This window comes from Molossus molossus, unplaced genomic scaffold (genome assembly GCF_014108415.1).
Source record: "Molossus molossus isolate mMolMol1 unplaced genomic scaffold, mMolMol1.p scaffold_m16_p_5, whole genome shotgun sequence".
Taxonomy (NCBI): Eukaryota; Metazoa; Chordata; class Mammalia; order Chiroptera; family Molossidae; genus Molossus; species Molossus molossus.
In genome coordinates this window covers 74,232,974-74,243,246 of record NW_023425388.1, presented here as the reverse complement: position 1 = coordinate 74,243,246, position 10,273 = coordinate 74,232,974, and the positions used below count along the sequence as shown (strand labels likewise).

General features: G+C 36.6%; 1 pseudogene; it reads left to right on the top strand.

Annotated features, from left to right (window-relative positions):
* The first annotated feature begins 6,619 nt into the window (after positions 1-6,619).
* On the top strand, positions 6,620-6,703 carry LOC118618056 (annotated as a pseudogene).
* The last annotated feature ends 3,570 nt before the right edge of the window (positions 6,704-10,273 follow it).

The following is a 10,273-nucleotide window of genomic DNA, read 5'->3' as shown; positions in this document are numbered from 1 at the left end:
AACCATTCTCCATGGTTGTTTGGGTCCTTGGCAGAGGAAAGTGATAGGACCTACGACTTAATGACAAGAGAGATATCCTGCTATGACATTACTCTTCAAAATACAAATTTGAGTCCTAGGTATTTGCTTAGATGCTACAAAACCTGACAAAAATCAGATCACCCTCCAGCTCTAGCTGGAGTAATTAAATACCACTGCTTGGGTATTTAATTACAATAACTGGTATCATCCCACGTTTGGGGTACAATGATGCAGCACAATTATTTGAGATTGATTTATTGCTTTGTTGTGAAAACTTGTTTTTCATTGATTTGTTTTCCCCTCTCAGCACTCTTCCTCACTAATTGATTGATTTGATTGTTAGAGCTTTGCCTCCATCTTTGAAGATGGATGGGAATAATTGTTGCAGCCTGCTGTTTAATCATTCTGCCACACAATTACTGCTGCAGTTGTGCTCGGCACCAGCACTTTATTAGCTGTAGTAATTGTAGTCGAGATTAATAACTTAATGACACGCTCAGAGATGAGGCTGTGGCCATTCTTCAGGGGCATTGCTGTGGAACCTGCAGGCTGCTGGGCAAATGAGGGGCTCAGTACCTATTTCGGCTGTTTGGTGACCTTTTAAGGAGCACTTAGCATTCCACCTTCCAGGCAACTGTGGACGTACATGCCCAACCGGGAGAGACAGAATGGGGTGTCCCGAAGCTTGGGGGACAGCAATCGTTAAGGAGCCTGAGCCTACAAGTTGTAACACTGTGACTCGAGTGCCACCATCCCCAGGCTTTGGAATATTCTGTGGATCTGCTACACAGGGAGAATGTAACACTGCTCTTTGTTAATTGTGTCTATGGTACCTCTTGATAAGCCTGTAAGACGTATTCCCCCAAAGTTCCTTCTTCTCTAAAATCAGAATAAGTAGAGCAGTGTAATCTTCAGAAGTGAGACCTGACAGTGTAACAGTGTAAGGTGAAGCATCCTCTTTGGCTACCTTCCCCTGTTGCACTGAGATTCGGGGTGAATTCTCTCTACCCCTCCTGCGACCCTGTACCAGACTTGCCCTGCCCACCCCCCTTCGAAGAGACCAGGACAAGTACCCGATGAGGCTCTAGGTTGACCTAACTTTATTTCAAAAATCAAGACAAGGACCTGGTCCTGACTCACCTGCACATAAACCACATACTGAACTATTCACTCAGTGCTTTGCTTCCTACCTAATGAGACAGCCACACTTGTTTGTGAAGGTATTTGAGATTCTCATAAACGAGCATTACTCACTGTTAAGTTGTATTAATAGTCTGCCATTTCAGTGTTGCCCAAATTGGAAACAAAACACTTTGGAAACTAATTCTGATTTCCTTTTTTTGTTTTCTTCTTTAATCACAATTATAGCATTCATTAAATCAGTTTGAAAGAAGACAGTTTTTAAAAATATTTGCTATTTAATAACACATAATTCTTTCCCGTCCAACTCCCTTTTTCTATCTCTCTGTTTCTCTCTCTCTCTCTCTCTCTCTCTCTCTCTCTTTCTCTCTCTCACACACACACATATACCAGTGACTTTATTATTTATTCCAATTATCTCTCATGCTAATATCCCCAGTTTATAATTTGTACAAGTGACCGTCTACACACTCTGAGGAAATGAGCTGTCTAGACTTCTTTGGTGTTCAGAACTGGCCAATCACCCTTCTTGTTTTATTTATTTTTTGACATGGAGGTATAAGAAAGAAAATTATAGTATCAGAATCCACTTGAATGACTTATGCTTAGGAGAAATTCCCTTTGCAGAATTTCTCGCAATTACAATAGATATAATTGATTTTTGTTACACTTAAAAATTCTTCCTGCCCTGGCCAGTTTTGTTCAGCGGTTAGAGCGTCAGCCTGTGGTCCAGAGAGACCCGGGTTCAGTTCCCGCTAAGGGCATGTACCTTGGTTGCAGTTTGTCCCCGTCCCTGGTTGGGTCATGTGGGTGGCAGCCACTTGATGTTTCCCTTTCACATCGATGTCTCTCTCTCTCTCTCCCTCCCACTCTATCTGAACAAAAAATGGAAAAGATGTCCTCGGGTGAGGATAAAAAAAAAATTTGTTCCCACTCCAACTGCACCTCTATCAAGGAAGGCATGTTGACTGGAGAACGAATCACTATATTTTCAAACAAATGTTATGCACATAGTCCTGGCAACAACACCTAATCTGACAGCAAGACTTTTATGTTTTTTTCTATAGAGCATGTTGTCAAGTTAAGGGAAGATACCTAGGTCTGAAAGAAATCTAATGTTTCCCATTTCCCCCCCTCAATGGCAGCTTCAGGTATGGGTAGATTTTGCTGTGAATTTGTAAGTTGCCATAGAGGATACAACCCTGTCTGACCAGTCAGATAGAGAATCAATAATAAGAGCTAACTTCTGTAAGGTGAGCTACCATCTTATGACCTTTCTGGGCACTCCTGCTAATCTTCAGAAAATATATCTGACTCAAAGAGTTTCCTAGGAAAGCATAACAGATTTTTTTTTCTCTTATGAGTTAAGTGGGAAAAAGCTAGGATCCTGTAGCCATTTTTTCATCAAGTGTGCAACTTTAGTAGATGCTTAAGACATAAGGACTTCTTGATCTGTTGCAATAGATAGTAAGTACTATGTATTTTGCACAGATGCCATATACTTTGATTGGATATTTGGTTTGTATAGAATTACTATTTATCCATACCACATCATCAATTCCAATAAAAATAATGGCATGGTAGGATGAATCAATCGCTCCCCAGTTATCCAGGTCCTTATCTCCAGAATTGTGAATGTTATCTTTTTGTGACAAAAGAGACTTTTCAGGTGTGATTAGATTAAGAATCTTGAGATGGGAAATTATGTTGGTTTATCAGGGTGGACCCCAAATGCCATCACAAGTGTTTCTGTAAGAAGCAGGCAGAGGAAGATTTGACACAAAAGAGAAGGTCATGCGAAGAAAGCAGAGACTAATGATTCACAAACAAGCTCAGTGGGTCTGGGAACATCTGTGAAAAGCTTCTGTTGCTGTATAAAAAATAATAAGCAGAATTAGAAAGAAACAGAAAACTTCACTCATCCACAAATCCCTGTCTATCAAGGCAAGGTGGTTTTGAATGATCACATATCACACAATGACTTTCTTTCTTCCTCATATCTAGCTAGTGCAGATATGTCAGCTTGCTGCTCTCGATCTTGGTCTGTATTTTCACCTCCTTTTAATAAACGTCAATGTAAAGGTGTTTTCTTTTATAAGATATAATGCCATAAGATGCCAAGGATTAATTATAGAATAGGTAACTATTAGAAGTAGATTAGATCCATCAGGATGAAAAGAGAGGTCTCCTCCTCTCTTTATTAGATTCCCTCTACCCCTCAGCACTCAAGCCATAGGGATAGAGTAATTATGGCAATGAGAGATGAGATTCCTGAGACATGACTTAAGAACTTACTGTACATTTTAGAGCTCATTAAATTTTGTTTAAGCCTCTCTCTTTCAGTTCAGATTCAATTGGATCAATTTTTATTTACTCTCCCAGAAGGCAGATATTAATTATGTTACCAATAAAAACTCTTAAGATCCTACAGCCAAGTAAGTCCTTCTTACTTGTGTGATACTCCACAATAATAGGAAACATAACAACAAGGGACATGCATTGTCTCTGAAACAGGCATGTCTTTTAAAGGACAGTTTGAATTTAAAAGCTCTTCTTAGGCTTGGTATGTCTAGATATCCTTTATCATATAACACCTAATGAAGATTTATTCATAAAAAGAATTGCATATGGTCCTTGCCAGTTTGGCTCAGCAGTTAAAGCATCAGCCCTCTGACCAAAGAGTGATGGGTTGATTGCCAGTCAAGGGCATGAACCTTGATTGCAGGTTCAATCCCTGATCCCAGTCTAGGTCATGCAAGAAGCAACCAATTGATGTGTCTCTCTCACATTGATCAACCAATTGATATGTCTCTCTCACATTGATGTTTCTCTTTCTCCACCCCCCCCCCCCCTTTCATTCTATCTAAAAGTATCTTCAGGTGAAGATTAAGAAGAAAACAAAAGAGCCCTGGCCAGTTTGGATCAGCGGTTAGAGCATTGGCCTGCAGTCCAGAGAGACCGGGTTTGGTTCCCGCTAAGGGCACGTACCTCGGTTGCAGTTTATCCCCGGCCCTAATTGGGTCATGCAGGTGGCAACCACTCAACGTGTCCCTTTCACATTGATGTTTCTCTAGCTCTTTCTCTCCCTCTCACTCTATCTGAACAAAAAATGGAAAAATGTCCTCGGGTGAGGATAAGAAAAAAAACAAAAGTATTGTAATACTTTCAACAATAAAGATAACTTTTTAAAAAAGAATTGTAAAAACTGTTATCAAATGGTGTGAGGATCAATACCCTACAATAAAGAAATTGACATATGGTTCCCTCGGAACTACAGATGAATTACATGAAAAGAGAGGAATCGCTTCACTTGATGGCTCTTTGTGACATCCCCCACTTACGATGTTGTTTATGGTCATATTCTTTCACTCCTAAAGTATTTGAGATTCAAAACTATCAGTAGTTCTGTGAGCCTTTGCATTTGGCTGAGTTCCTACAACCCTACTTTGCAAAGGTTAAGAGATGTTGTTTCCTATTACTTCTCTGCATGCTCCTTAAACCGTAGTCGGAGAGAAATATGTGGTAGTTTCTCAAATATGTTCTTTCACATAGTGCATATCTGTCTTTTTATACAGTTTAGGGAAATTCTTGGCTAAAGATCAAGAAAGACTTTCTTCTTTCTAGACCCTAAGTAATTAATTTTTTCATATACATAAGGGAGTGAGTAAGGAAGTCAGCATTTTGAGAGTTAGCCAATAGTAAGCTATTCAATAAACATTTTTTTTTCTACATAGACACCATCAAGTAAAAAATATATATATGATCAGAGACTATCCACACTAGTTTCTCAGCCCTTTGCTATTGAGGAATCTATTGTTCCAGTAATTTGAACAATGAAGACCTCTATTTTAAGAGGAAAAAAACACGTCTTCCATTAGTCAGAACTTTGGAGCCCACCTGCATATATTAAACCCAGGATGGGTAATCCTTTTATACTCAAAATGGTTGACAGTGATTAATATTGAATTATAACTTTTTCTTTCTCACTTGGGACATGAGAAAATGGGCTTCTTGTAATACTTAGCAAAAATATTATAAAATAGCAGTCATGCAAAAATTGTCACAGCATCAAAAGTAAAACCTCATATTGTAACTACCTTGAGAATGGAATAGCCCAAGGTGTCCTAGTTTTCTATTTCCCAGGTGTTAGGGGTCAAATTGTGGCCCATAAGTCCCTAACCCCAGGTACTTGTGTGTGTGACCTCACTTGGAAATGGGGTCTTTGCAGATGTAACTAAGTTAAGCTGAGGTCATTAGAGTAAACCCTAAGCCAATACGACTCGCATCCTTATAAGAAGAAGAAAGTGCCATGTGAAGACATCACACCCAGGGAGAATGCCACTGATAACAGCAGCAGAGACTGGCGTGGTGGAACAAAGGACACCAGCAACTAATGGCCACCACCGGAAGCGAGACAGAGGCAAGGAACACATCTTGATTTCCAGAATGCAAGAAAATACATTTCTGTTTTTCTAAACCACTCACTTTTTGGCACTTTATTATGGCTTCCCTACGTTACCAATATACATGTGAAAGAAAGATTTTCATTTGGCAAAAAGCTAGGAAGCCAAGAGGCAGGATATTTCAGGAAACTTTCTACCCTATAATTTTTCCTAGTTCTTGGGACTTAGTGGGTGCATTGACCCTTAATGCATCATGAAACCTTGTGTTAGACCATTATCCAAGTCAACAACATGAAAGGAAGGAGCTGGTATTTATATGTCCTGGAATAACCTGGAATTGAGAAATGATATTCATTGTGACATAGACTAGTGTCCACATCTTCTAGGTAAGGATGCTTTTATTCTAAGAGCTTGGAGCCTACCATGGAAAGGTTTATAGGTATTCTAAATCTATATAATATGTTACCTTTATTGCTAGATTTGCTTAATTTCTGAAGGTAAGTCCTCTTCATCTTATATTAATTTTTTATGTACTGTCAGATAAGATTGCTTCCTTTCAGTGTGATTCACATCAAAATGACTAGTCCTAATCTATCTCAGCCAACTAGATCTAAAGATGATACTCTTGGCCTTTTTGAGTTTTCACTGAATATTCCTCTGGAATAATATTTTATTTTGTCCTTGTCTTGTAGGGCAGGGACCTCACATGGGTACTAACAGTAACATTAGTTGAAGTTAAACTGACACATGTAATTTATCAACTAGCATTAGATTTGTCTCGGCTGTTTTTTCAAGTGTCAGAGAATATTTTTAATAGAACTCCAGGGCTGACTTGAAAAAAGAATACCCCTGCTGCAGTGGCAGCTAGAAATGAAACAGGTGAATGCAACACAACTGACTGAAGAGCAGAAGTGAGCTGACACTTCAGACATTGTACTAAATAACTTCCAGTCTCAATTCTTTATACAATCAGACTCTATAAATAAAATTGTACACCATGGAATTGAACACACATTTTTGTACTCATAATTTTATTTTTAAAAACATTTTATTGAAGTTTTGTGCAGTGGCAGTATGGTAGCCAATGAGGTTTGTCCGAGGTGCAATTGTTGCTAATTGAAAAACACTTTAGACAGGACGGAGAAGGAGGGGAAGGGGGGAATTGGGGTGGGGGAGAAACATCTGTAATAAAAATAAATTAATTAATTTAAAAAAGAAAAGAAAAACACTTTATTGAGATACACTGGATGTATAAAAAGCTGTACATATTTAATGTATGTAACTATGATTTGGGGAATAAATACACAACCTTGAAACCATCATCAAGGTCATAGACATATCTATCACCTCTCAAAGTTTTCTCCTACCCCTTTATTTGATTTTGTGTTAAGAGCACAACATAATGTCTGCCCTTTTAGAAAATTTTCCTTATACAATGCAGTATTTTAGCTATAGGCTCTATGCTGCGTAATAACTCTTCAGAACTTATCTTGTATAAGTGAAACTTTCTACCCTGCAACCATTATGTCCTCATTTGTCTTCTTCCTCTGCTCCTTGGCACTCACCTTCTATTCTCTGCTTTTATGAGTTTGACTATTTTAGATTCCACATTTAAGTGAGACTATATCATATTTGTCTTTTTGTGTGGCATATTTCACTTAGCACAATGTCCTTTAGGTCCATCTATGTTGCTGCAAATTACAGGACGTCCTTCTTTTTTAAGGCTCAATAACATTTTGTTGTAAGTATATACCACATGTCCTTTATCCATTCATCCTGTGATAGACACTTTGGTTATTTTCATGTCATGGCTAGTGTGCATAATGCTTCAGTGGACTGGACAGTGAAGGTATCTCTCCAAGATCCTGACTTCAATTCCTTTGGATAAATACCTACCCAGAAGTGAATTCCTGGATCACATGGTACTTCTCTTTTTATTTTAGAATTTTTTTTGAGAAATAACCATAACAGTTTTCTATAATGGTCATACCAATTTTTGTTTTCTGCAGCAGTGTAACATGGCTCTCTTTTTCCCACATCCTTGACACTATAGGTTCTCTCTCTCTCTTTCTCTTTCTGTGTACGTACGTATGTATGTATGTATGTATACATATATGTGTATATATATATGCATATATCTATACACACACACATTTATATTTATATTTAAATCATACTGACAGGTGTATAGGTGTAAGGTGAGATCTCATTGTGGATTTGATTTGCATTTCCCTAATGACAAATGATGTTGAGAAACCTTTTAATATATCTATTGGGCATTTGAATTAAATCTTTGGAAAATGTCTATTCAGGTAGTTTTCCTAATTTTTAATCAGGTTTGTGTTTGTTTGTTTTGCTATTGAGTTGTAGAAGTTCTTATACATTTGGATATTAACCCTTTATCATATATATGGTTTGTAAATATATTCTCCCATTTTATAGGTTGCTCTTTTGGTTTCTTTACTGTTTCATTGTTGTGCAGAAGCATTTTAGTTTGATGTAATACCATTTGTTTAATTTTCCTTTTGTTGCCTGTGCTTTTGGTGCCATATCCAAGAAATTGTTGTCAAGACCAAAGACAAGATTTTTCTCTGTTTTCCTTTAGGAATTTTATGGCTTTCAATCTTACATTTGATTCTTTAATTCATTTTGAGTTGATATTTGTGTAAAATTTTAGGATAAAGGTTCAATTCAATTTAAAAATATTCAGTTCTCAAAACACCAATTATTGAAAAACTATCTTTTTTTATTATATATTCTTGGCACCCTGGGTGAAGATTAATTGACAGCATATACATGGGTTTATTTCTGAGATCTTTATTCTGTTCCATTAATCCGTGTGTCTGTTTTTATGGCAGTATTACAAATTTGAAGCATAATTTAAAATCAGAAAATGTGATGCCTCCAGCTTTGTTCTTCTTTCTCAAGTATGCTTTGGCTATTCAGGGTCTTTTGCAGTTCAATATGAACTTTAATATTGTTTTTTTTATTCTATTTCTTTGAAAAATGATTTTGAAGTTTTGATGGGGATTGCATTGCATCTAAATATAGCTTTTGGTAGTATGATCATTTTAAGAATATTAATATTCTTCCAATCCTTGAACACAGATTATTTTTCCATTTATCTGTCTCCTCTTTAATTTTCCATATTAATGTGTTATAGTTTTCACTCTACAGGCCTTCCACATCCTTGGTTAAACTTATTCCTAAGTACTTTATTATTTTTGATGCTATTATAAATGAGATTGCTTTCTTAAGTTCTCTTTCCAATAGTTTTTTGTTAGTACATGGAAACACAACTAATTTTTATGTCAATTTTGTATCCTGCAACTTTACTGAATTTTTAAACTCTACCAGTTTATTTAAATGTGAAGTCTTTAGGGTTTTCTATCTATAAGATCATGTCATTTGTCAACAGAGACAATTTTACTTCTTGCTTTCTGAACTGGATGTCTTTTACTTCCTTTTACTACCTACTTGTTCTAGCTGGGACTCCTATACTATGTTGAGCAAAAGTAGCAAGAGTACACACCTGTATCTTGTTCTTGACCATAGAGGAAAAGCTTTCAGCTTTTTACCATTGAGTATGATGTTAGCTGTGAGCTTGTCATAGAAGATCTTCATTATGTCAAGGTTAATTTCTTCTATACCTAATTTATTGAGGGTTTTCATCATGAACAAAGGTGGTATTTTGTCAAATGTTTTTTCTGTATCTATTGGAATTATTATGTGATTTTTATCCATTGTGTATCACATTATTAATTTGTATATGTTGTACTATCCTTGCATCCCCAATTTTTGGAAGAGATTAAGAAGAAATGGTATTAGCGCTTTAAATATTTGGTAGACTTCACCAATGCTGGCTTTTCTTTGTTGGGAAGTTTTTGATTACTGCTTCAGTCTCCTTAGTCATTATAAGTCAGTTCAGATTTTTCTATTGATTCATAATTTAGTCTTGAAATATTGTATGTTTCTGAGAATTTATCAATTTCTTGAAAGATATTCAATTTCTTATCTCATAATTATTCATAGTAGTCTCTTATGGTTCTTAGTAATTCTATGGTATCAGTTGTAATGGTCCTTCTTTCATTTATAATTTTCTTTATTTGACTCCTCTCTTTTTTCTTACTTAGTTTGAGAGTTTGTCAAGTTTATTTTTTCAAAAACGTAACTTCTAGTTTCCTTGATCTTTTCTATTGTCTTTCTAGTATCTATTTCATTTATTTATATTCTAATATTTATCATTTTTTTCCTTCTGCTAATTTCTGCTTAGTTTGTTCTTCTTTTCCTAGTTCCTTAAGGTGTAAAGTTAGAGTGTTAATTTAAGTCATTATTATTATTATTATTATTTTTTATCCTCACCTGAGGACATTTTTCCATTTTTTTTAGATAGAGTGGGAGGGAAAGAGAGAGAGAGAGAGAGAGAAAGAGAGAAACATCGAGATGAAAGAGACACATCGAATGGTTCCCCTCCGTGCAACCCAACCAGGGCCGGAGACAAACTGCAACCGAGGTACGTGCCCTTAGCGGTAACCGAACCCAGGTGTCTCTGGACCACAGGCCGATGCTCTAACCACTGAGCCAAACCGGCCAGGGCTTTATTATTATTTTTTAATGTAGGTATTTATCACTACAAACTTCCCTCTTAGACTGCTTTTCCCACATCCCATGCATTTTGGTATGTTGTGTTTCCACTTTGGTTTTCTCAA